Below are 8,800 nucleotides of genomic sequence, written 5' to 3'. Positions count from 1 at the left end.
AGTCTACTATGTAAACAGTGATGTTTGATTATCTTAAAGGACCACAGACACAAACTGCGGAGTAAACATTAGGCTGGTGACACAATGATGTTACTGATCTATGTGCTGTAACATGTAATTGGGAATCATGAATGTAACATTCAAAAAGCAGCTCGTGTAAACACCTGAATCATATTATTGTTTTATTAAGATTAAGGCAAATCATTAGATCACTGATGTCCATGTAAAAGTAGTCACAAGCCCCAAACCCAGAAAAAAAAGTGTTCTCTGATTTTGATGACAGCCTTTCCACAGGTTAGTAGTAAGCTAATGTTATGTTAATTGCATAATGTAAATCTTGCATTTATGCTAACAAACAAATGATCAAAAGAAATATATTAATGCAATTCAAATATGTAAAATATGAATTAATGTTTACTTTAAATGTATTATAAATATATATTTATATTTTTTAATTATAATGAGAAAAAAAAAAAAATATATATATATATATATATATATATATATATATATATATATATATAATTTTTTTTTTCGATTAAATTTGTGGCTAAAAGGTATCGGTTCAGGCACCGTTTTGGCATCGGTACCATTTTAAAAGTATCGATTCAGCAGGTATCGAAAAAAGCCCAAACGATATTCAACCCTAGTGTTTACTACAGGAAATACAATGCTTGCATGTTGTGTTGCTAACTCTAATATGGCATTACATCATGGAATGTTTTGACAGTGTTTTTGGATCCTTTTCTGGATTTTAAACATCTTGCAACTCTTGCTGTCAATAGAGCATCAGGGAGCTCTCAGATTTAATGTAAAATACCTTAAAGTATATATAGGAATCAGAGAGTGAAACCCAACATCTTTCAAGACCTTTTTAACACTCTTCCCTTACATTTTAAGACCTCATAACCACTTTAGGTTTTAAGCAGAATTACTGGCAAGATTTTAACTTACAGTATATTTACTAAAAAAATACTGATTGTAAGAAACCAATCCTAAACTATCCTAATCCTAAACCCTTTTCACATGTCTGGGTTTCTCAGTAGCGGAAGTCGTCACAGTTGAGTAAACAGAGTGAATGGGAGAGCAGAGAAACAATTATTTTTACTATCCAATGAATAATGATAATGAAATATAAAAAGAAAAACTCCACGTTGGTGTTATCAACAAATGCGAATAGTATTCCTTACTATCAAAATTCTAGTGTGTTTACTTAATTTTAAGCTAATTGTTGAGTTTACTAGAAATGCATTAGTGTTGCTGACATAGTAAGGTATAAAGTTCCCATAACTAATGTAATTTGAGTAAAATTGCTTATAAGGGCTAAGCCATGCTGTTACGCATGCGTACTGGGTGGTGATTTCCCATCCCCCATCCTGAGTCACAACCAACCGCCACCCAGCACCGCCATTGAAGGACAGGATTTCATATTGAGAAGATGTACTGCTGTAAATCAAGGTAAACTTTTCGTTTTAATTACTACTTTGATTTTATTTGTATAGTATCAGTAATCTGTTTATTTCCTGCACTTTGTGAAATTGTTTGCTGTTTTGTGAACTAATTAATAGCCCATGATGTTGTGACTAAACGTTTTGACCACTGCACGTTATTTGCAATACTGTCTACTTTACTAGATAAGCTATTTTTAGCTGCTTAGTCCTTTTTAATAACTATTAATAATTTGTAAAGTTAGTAGTAATTTGTAAAGTTATGCTCTAAAAGAGCGGGCCGCGCCATTTTAAATGATGCACTGAGAGAGCAAGAGCGCGCGCAATGATCCGTTCAAATAGATGTAAAGTTAACACATAGCTATAGGTCTACATTTTTAAAAAAGAAAACGAAACCTATTTATCCGCATTAAAAATACAGTAACGCTAGTTATCGCTGAACTTTAGTGGCGCTTGTTGTGACGAAAATATGCGTGTTTTTTTTTTTTTTAAGATTTACTTTTATGAGATCACCTGCAGGAAGCAGGTGAGGAGATCAGCTGTGATTCGGTCCGGCGTCAGCGAGCGGCTCATGACCAGACCAGTCGTTTTTTTCTCCATGATCGCCGGGGCAGCAGCAGTTTTAACCCGCCGAGGCTTTTAGAACATTATAAAGCAGTTTCAGCTCAAAATGGACCCGTGAGTGTCGTAGGTAATTTAGGATTTCGATGCGATTACGATTCGTGTCACTGTATGAGGCAGATACATATTTACACATGATGCTAAAGTGTGCTTATGCTAACAATCCCTATGAAACTTAAAGTTAAACTTATGAAAATGCGAGAGATATTTAATTAACTCATTTATTTGTTTTATATGCTATTTGTCTTTTCTTTATGCCGTTTTGAAGGTTTATTCCAGTGTTGCCGTTACATTGTTGAGTGTTTTGTATTGCTGTAATGACAAATAAATCTGACCAGACGCGACTGAATATGTGTGATGGATAACGTTAATGATGAAGTGGTATAACTCGTACAACCAAGCACAGAAACATCCCTTTGTTTGCTCAATATCACACAAAGGCATCAACAAGCCTTTGTTATAAGCAAACTTTCTGTAAAGAAACAGGCTTTGCCAAACCTGTTAGTTTGCATTTTTAAAGAAGGTTTCACTAATTTTTAACAATTTAAGGCAAATAAATTTGAACAATTACAAGGTTGTTTAAAATGTAGCACACCATTAGAGTATTGTGAGTGGCATATTTGGTTTGTAATATCATTATACCCTTTATTTATTTTTTATTTCAGACTACCAGTTTGTGAGCTGATATGCAGTGGAAATGTAAGTTATGCACTTACACATCAAAGAAAACTTTTTGAACAATACCGCACAAGCCATAGAACATATTCATGAATTGTTCTATTAACGTTACCTTGTCTTCATACTGAGTGTCAGGGTAATTTTAAATCGTTTAATGCATTAAAAGTACATTTAACAAAATTCTCAGCAAAGAACTGCATGATCAAGAATAGTCCGAATATTTTGTCCATTTGAATAATCATCTGAGGACTAGTTAGAAATAGGGTTGTTGTGTTGTGATACCATTAATTTATGTTACAATACTATACCAGCTGAAGTATGGTGATACCAAGTAGTATTGCAATACTGTAATTCATAACTTAAATCCATGAAATAAAGAAAAATGTCAGAAATAATATATTGTATATGTTATTATAGGCCTACTTGAATTTAAATAATTCCCTTATTGTTGAAAAAAGTATTTGCACATCTCTTCACCTAAAATGTATTCATTCCAGCAAAAAAAATACATTAAAATAAAGATACATAAAGAAAAGAGCATTTTTCCAACAAACCTAGGCTATATGAAGTGGTCAAAAATTGTTTCCTGTTGCTATTTTGGGTTTTTCATCTATCATACTTTTTTCACACTTATTATCGGATAAGAATCCAAAGTAATTCAAAATTTCACTTTATGAGTCATTCTTTTTAATAGATTGTCAGGTTGTTGTAGCTATTATATCATATTGACAGGAACAGAAATAAACGAATTCCGATTCAAAATGAACCATCACAAAATATGCAATAGGCTTCTATAAAAGGCGCAAATTCTACAGTTTTACAACCTTAGAAGGCTCCATAGACTATTAAAATACAATGATCTATTGTTGCTGAATCGTGTAAGTATTTTAGTGACTTTTTCACATGCAGCATTATGTATTGTAGGCAGACTGTTAATGACAATACTACCGTTTACAAACTACAGTGGCACCGCCAGTATCTTGGAGCCATAGTATCACGATACTACCATAGTACCGGTAAACCGTGCAACCCTAGTCAGAAAGTTCAGTGTCCTTTTAAAGACATCAATTGAGACAAATATTTATTCCACTTTTAATGCGCATAAAAGTAAGGCACACCAGCAACAATGCCATGATTATATTTAATCGGGGGTTGTGTTTATTACTGTTTGGTGACAAGTATAGCTCATGCTTTTGATGACAGGCGCCGGGAGTATTTGGCAGCTTTTATTATTCAAGAGCATTTAACTATGTCATGTTAAAGTGTAACATCTGTTGCTAAATGGCATTGCATTGTATCATTGCATGTGTTTCTGATTTCTGTTTTTTGTTTTAGAATTTCGCTTAGCCATGTCAATAACACTTTACGTTTTTGTGCACAACAGTGACATCCAGAAGGAAGTCATAGAGGAAACACCAGCTGATGCAAGTGCTGCAGAAGGTTTGTTTTCTTTTCAAAACTTTGTGTGATTTTGTGAATTTGTGTTTTTGAATGTTATTAATGACTAATAATGTTTTGATTGGATCTTTGCAGAATTCAATCGAATATCAGGAAGAAATGTGAGATCCAAGTTCTACGCTGCATTGGACACACACTGCTCGTTTGATTGAAATAAAAATAAAAAAAAACAGGAGAAAATTGCAGAAGAAAACTAGAAGAAATTTTCAACATGTTAATTCAAAGGTATTTTTGTGACATCATCTTTGAATCATAATTTGCATTTGATTGCAATAAATTGCATTTGATGTTTTCATTGGGCTATAATGCATGTCTACCTGTCTTTACTTTTTCACAGTCATCTGGCAGCAGTTCTCCGGGGTCTTTCAGTCCTTTAGAGGGATGAGTCTAAAGAAATTTTCAGGATGTGTTTTGTAAGTAGTATTATTGTTTCTGCTTTCTTAGACTGGAAATGAAGCAGTCATTCCAGTTTACTTCACTTATTAATAAAAATTTTCAATTTTATAAAAATAAAACAAATGCATTTAATGTAAGTATTTGAAAGTAAGAGGGATGTTATATTATGGCCTTTGGAGCAAGAGCATTGCTATGTTGCAAATACAGCAGCTTGTGCCGTCACAGGGTCAGTTAGCTTCATAGGCCAGTGAAGTAATGAATGCATTTCTTTAATTTTTAAACACACTTGTTTTGAAAAGGAGGAAGATTAGCTTGAAAAAAAAATCTTAATAAGTGTAATACCTATGTAATATGTTGAGAGAAATATAATTTCAGTTGAAAGAACCTGCTGGATTAAGATGTAAAAAGATAGTGTTAAAAGCCACAAAGTCAAAGATGCTCCGTATTATAACCAACCCTGTGAAGTCACCTGCTGTGGGATTGTAGATGGCTGCACCCTTGTTCTATAAAAATAGTTATTAATACATTTTTAAAAAGTGTGCTAAATAATGCAAACTTGACTCACTGCTTTAATCTAGCAAAACCAAATGCATTCATGAATCGGTTCCCAATTTATTAAGTTTTCCCTACAAAATATTTATGTTATATATATATATATTAATATTGATTATGTAGCACCAATTGGTCTCTCACACATTTGCATTTAATTTCTTGAAAATGTTTTAAAAGTACTTTTACTGCAGTTTGTTTTATTACATTACAGTGTTTCTTTAATTAAAAAATTTATTGTTCCTTTAGAATAGTATCATGTTCAAGATACTGGAATTTAGTACCAATCTCTGCTGCAATTTTAAGCAGCAAATTTCCTGCTAACATTTTAAGCACTTTTGAGCACATTTTTAAACAGCACTGTTTTGCCATTCTGTTCACATGCTTAACAGAAATGACACTCAACAATGCTCAAATGTTAGCAGGAAATGGATGTTTTTAAAATTACTATATGGATTGGTAATAAATTCCACTATCATGACAAGCCTAGTAGAAGCAGTACCACTACAGGCTTTATTAGTGCCATTTAGAATATCAAACTTTACTTATTTTTCTTTCTCTATTCATAGGATGTAATTGTAGAGTCAGACTTCAGTGCAGAAGATGTTGGCCTGCTGACTGTCGTGTGTGAAGATGTCTAAAGAACCTCATTATGGATGCAATGTGGGCCTTTATACTGGAAGGAAAAGTGGTTATGGACTTTGCCACATGCAGTATGTCTCTTTTTTTGCTTTGATTTACACACTGAATTCGGACTACCCAAAGACTTTGAGCAATGCATTTGAATTTGTTCAACGTGTGTTGCTTTTGCTGGGAGGGAAGCGTAATGTGTTTTATTCGGCGAGCGCCTATATACTGCTGTGCTTTATGTTTAAAGGTTCAGGTATAATGGCATGTTTAATTACAAAGTGTTGCTTTTTAACATGTTGCTGTTTGCAGTGTTACATTTAGGACTGCAGCATTTTGGTGTTTAAAACACTTTTTCTTTTTTTTTACCAAAAAAGTGTATTGTGATTTATAGGGTTGTCAAAAGTATTGAGTTTGGTACCAATCGGTACCAATCGGTACTGAAAAAAAAAAGTCCATCCATTTCCCACTAACATTGCAAGAACTGATTGGCCATTGTGTTCACATGCTCAGTAGATATGACTGATTGGCTTTGAAGGTCATTATTTTTACCACACTTCACCACTGTTCACCAGGTGCAAAGATACAAAGACACTGGATAACTTCAAAGCACTGTCGATCAGTCGATTCATCACCAGATAGCTTATATGTTAGCTTCTAAACAAATCAGCTATCGACATGGCTTTGAAACACTTCAGTGTCTGTGTAACTTTGTTTGGACTCAGTGAAAAATGGTAAACCTATGACAGTCACAGCCAATCACAGTCATTTCTGTTGAGCATGTGAACACAGTGGCCAATCAATGGTGTTTAAGAACGAGCTCAGTAGCACTCAAATGCTGGTGGAAAATGGATATTTTTAATATTTCAGTATTGATTGATACCAAACTCAATACTTTTGACCACACTAATGTGATATTTTCTGTAGGAAAATCTAAACTACACAGTCTAACAAATTAGCTTTAAAGCTTAATATCTGTTCCTCTGTGAGTGTCTATATGCTGCCATGTTTAAGGTGCTGGTGCAATGGCATGTTTAATTACACTAATTCAAGTATCTTTTTTCCAAGTGTCAAGTATTTAAAGTTTTTTTGATAGATTTTCAAACCTTTTCGAAAACTTGTGTTTTAGGGTTGAACATGTTTATTATATTTTTTGTCTGTATTGCTGTTTACAGTATATTACAGCACTTTACAACAGGTTTTTACAAAACTGTATTGTGTACAAGTGTATTGTGATACTAAAATATCACAAGTGTATTGTGAAATTCTGCTAATTTTGTCAAATAAAATGTTTACATTTAAGACCTGTATAATGTCATTACTTGTAGGTTGAACTACATATTTTATGTTCAGTTTAATTGAAGAAAATGTGGAAACCGATTGCACGTAGTTTCTTTAGTTGACATTACTTAAAATGGTGGATTAAAACAATGTTGAGACTACTAGCATTCAAGATGTTAACTGAACATGGTAGAACAGTATTAGTTAAATAGAGTTATTAAAGTAATCTTACTATAAAACCCTAAGTAAGATTACTAAATAATGACAAGTATGTTAACTAGAATTTTCTATTAAACTTACTTAATTTTTAACAGTTAGTTTACTTTATAAGTTTTAGTTTTCTTACTTCAAGGCAATAATTAAACTTAACTTAAGATTTCCTTGTAAGTTTATATTGCAAAAATAAGGCAATCGGTTTCCAAACTTTTTTTAAGTAAACTGAACATGTTAGAATTTACAGTGAAGACTTCCAAAAAAGGGAGAAAAAAAATTGTGTGAGGCTGAAAATGGTAGGCAGAAGAGAGAATAACATTAAATTTAGTGTCCTGACCCATAGACACTGCATTAGAAAACAACCTTGCACACACAGTAATTAGTTTTTTTTTGTGTAATTTGATGCAAAGATAATATAATACATCCATAAACCCATATAAATTTACATACATTTAAAAAATATACATCTAAATATTAAAAAAATTCAAGTATTTAAGATGACCATTAAACGCGTCATTCCAGGCTTGTGAAAAGGATTCATAAAACATCAGAAATAACAGTGTTGCCTTGGTCACATGCTCTACAGAAAGGGCTGCAATTGGCTCTGATACTCTGGTGCTGTTCACCGATGAAGGACACTGATAAACGGCAGCATCGATCACAGATGCTCTATGACAGACACGGTGGAGAAAACTCGCTCTGCAGACACACGCTTGTGTCTGTATTCGAAGAATCGCAGAAGTCACGCCAGCAGGTCAAATGGGCCACAGTGAGAGAGAGGAAAATTGAGTTTACTTTCATTTTTTCAATCGTACTAAAATAGGGACGTCTGCTGTAAGTTGTCAGTGAAAGACTGTCCAGCAAACACACATGCAGTTAACCGAAAGGGTGTGTTTGTAAATATATAATTATTTTATATATTTTTTGTTTGGCTGCATAAGGGACCGATTGAATGCGCTTTTTGCGTTAAGAGGGGCATTTTTTGAATGGCTTACCAAAAGCCGCACTTGTTTTGCACGTGGCTCATAAGAGCAGCAGTTTGTACTAGTGCTCACTGTTTCAAGTTATCCAGAGCTGTATGAATTTACAAATCTTGAATATCACAATAGTATTAAATATTACAATTGTAACAACATAGACAGCAACACTCTTGCACAATCAATACCCAGCTGATTTAGTTGTTTCATAATGACATAAAAAAAGAGGGCCGAGCCTTTTTTTCTTTGTCAAAAGGAGTGAGGTGCGCCTCAGGTTTATGGAATGGAAAATCACGTTTCCTGTGATCAGACATGTTTGTTAACTCGCGGGACGATAACATGTAACCACACGTGCTTACAGACATATTTGCCAAAGAAGCAAAATGGAAGAAGAATATTGCTGTTTGATACAGACGAGTTGATGCCAAACCAGCGCTGATGCCAATGGCCTCCTGTATCTGCGTCATAAACACAACAAATAGGCTTTACCTTTTTTTTTCTTACAGCTTATAAAGCATGTGTGCAAATTAATGCAATATCATATTTAAACAA

General features: G+C 33.6%; 1 long non-coding RNA gene across 3 annotated transcripts; it reads left to right on the top strand.

The window, feature by feature from the left end:
- Positions 1-1,409: 1,409 nt before the first annotated feature.
- On the top strand, positions 1,410-7,079 carry LOC137488268 (uncharacterized). 3 transcript variants are annotated; one of them, XR_012394014.1, is made up of 7 exons: positions 1,410-1,458; positions 1,942-2,126; positions 2,735-2,768; positions 4,132-4,187; positions 4,281-4,430; positions 4,543-4,618; positions 5,720-7,079. It is a non-coding gene; the product is annotated as an uncharacterized lncRNA (long non-coding RNA). The 3 variants fall into 3 exon arrangements; XR_012394015.1 differs by having other exon boundaries at positions 1,942-2,139; XR_012394013.1 differs by lacking the exon at positions 1,942-2,126.
- Positions 7,080-8,800: the final 1,721 nt, after the last annotated feature.

This window comes from Danio rerio, chromosome 18 (genome assembly GCF_049306965.1).
Source record: "Danio rerio strain Tuebingen ecotype United States chromosome 18, GRCz12tu, whole genome shotgun sequence".
In the NCBI taxonomy this organism is placed as follows: Eukaryota; Metazoa; Chordata; class Actinopteri; order Cypriniformes; family Danionidae; genus Danio; species Danio rerio.
The sequence above is the reverse complement of the archived record's forward strand: the minus strand, read 5'-3'. Positions and strand labels throughout refer to the sequence as shown.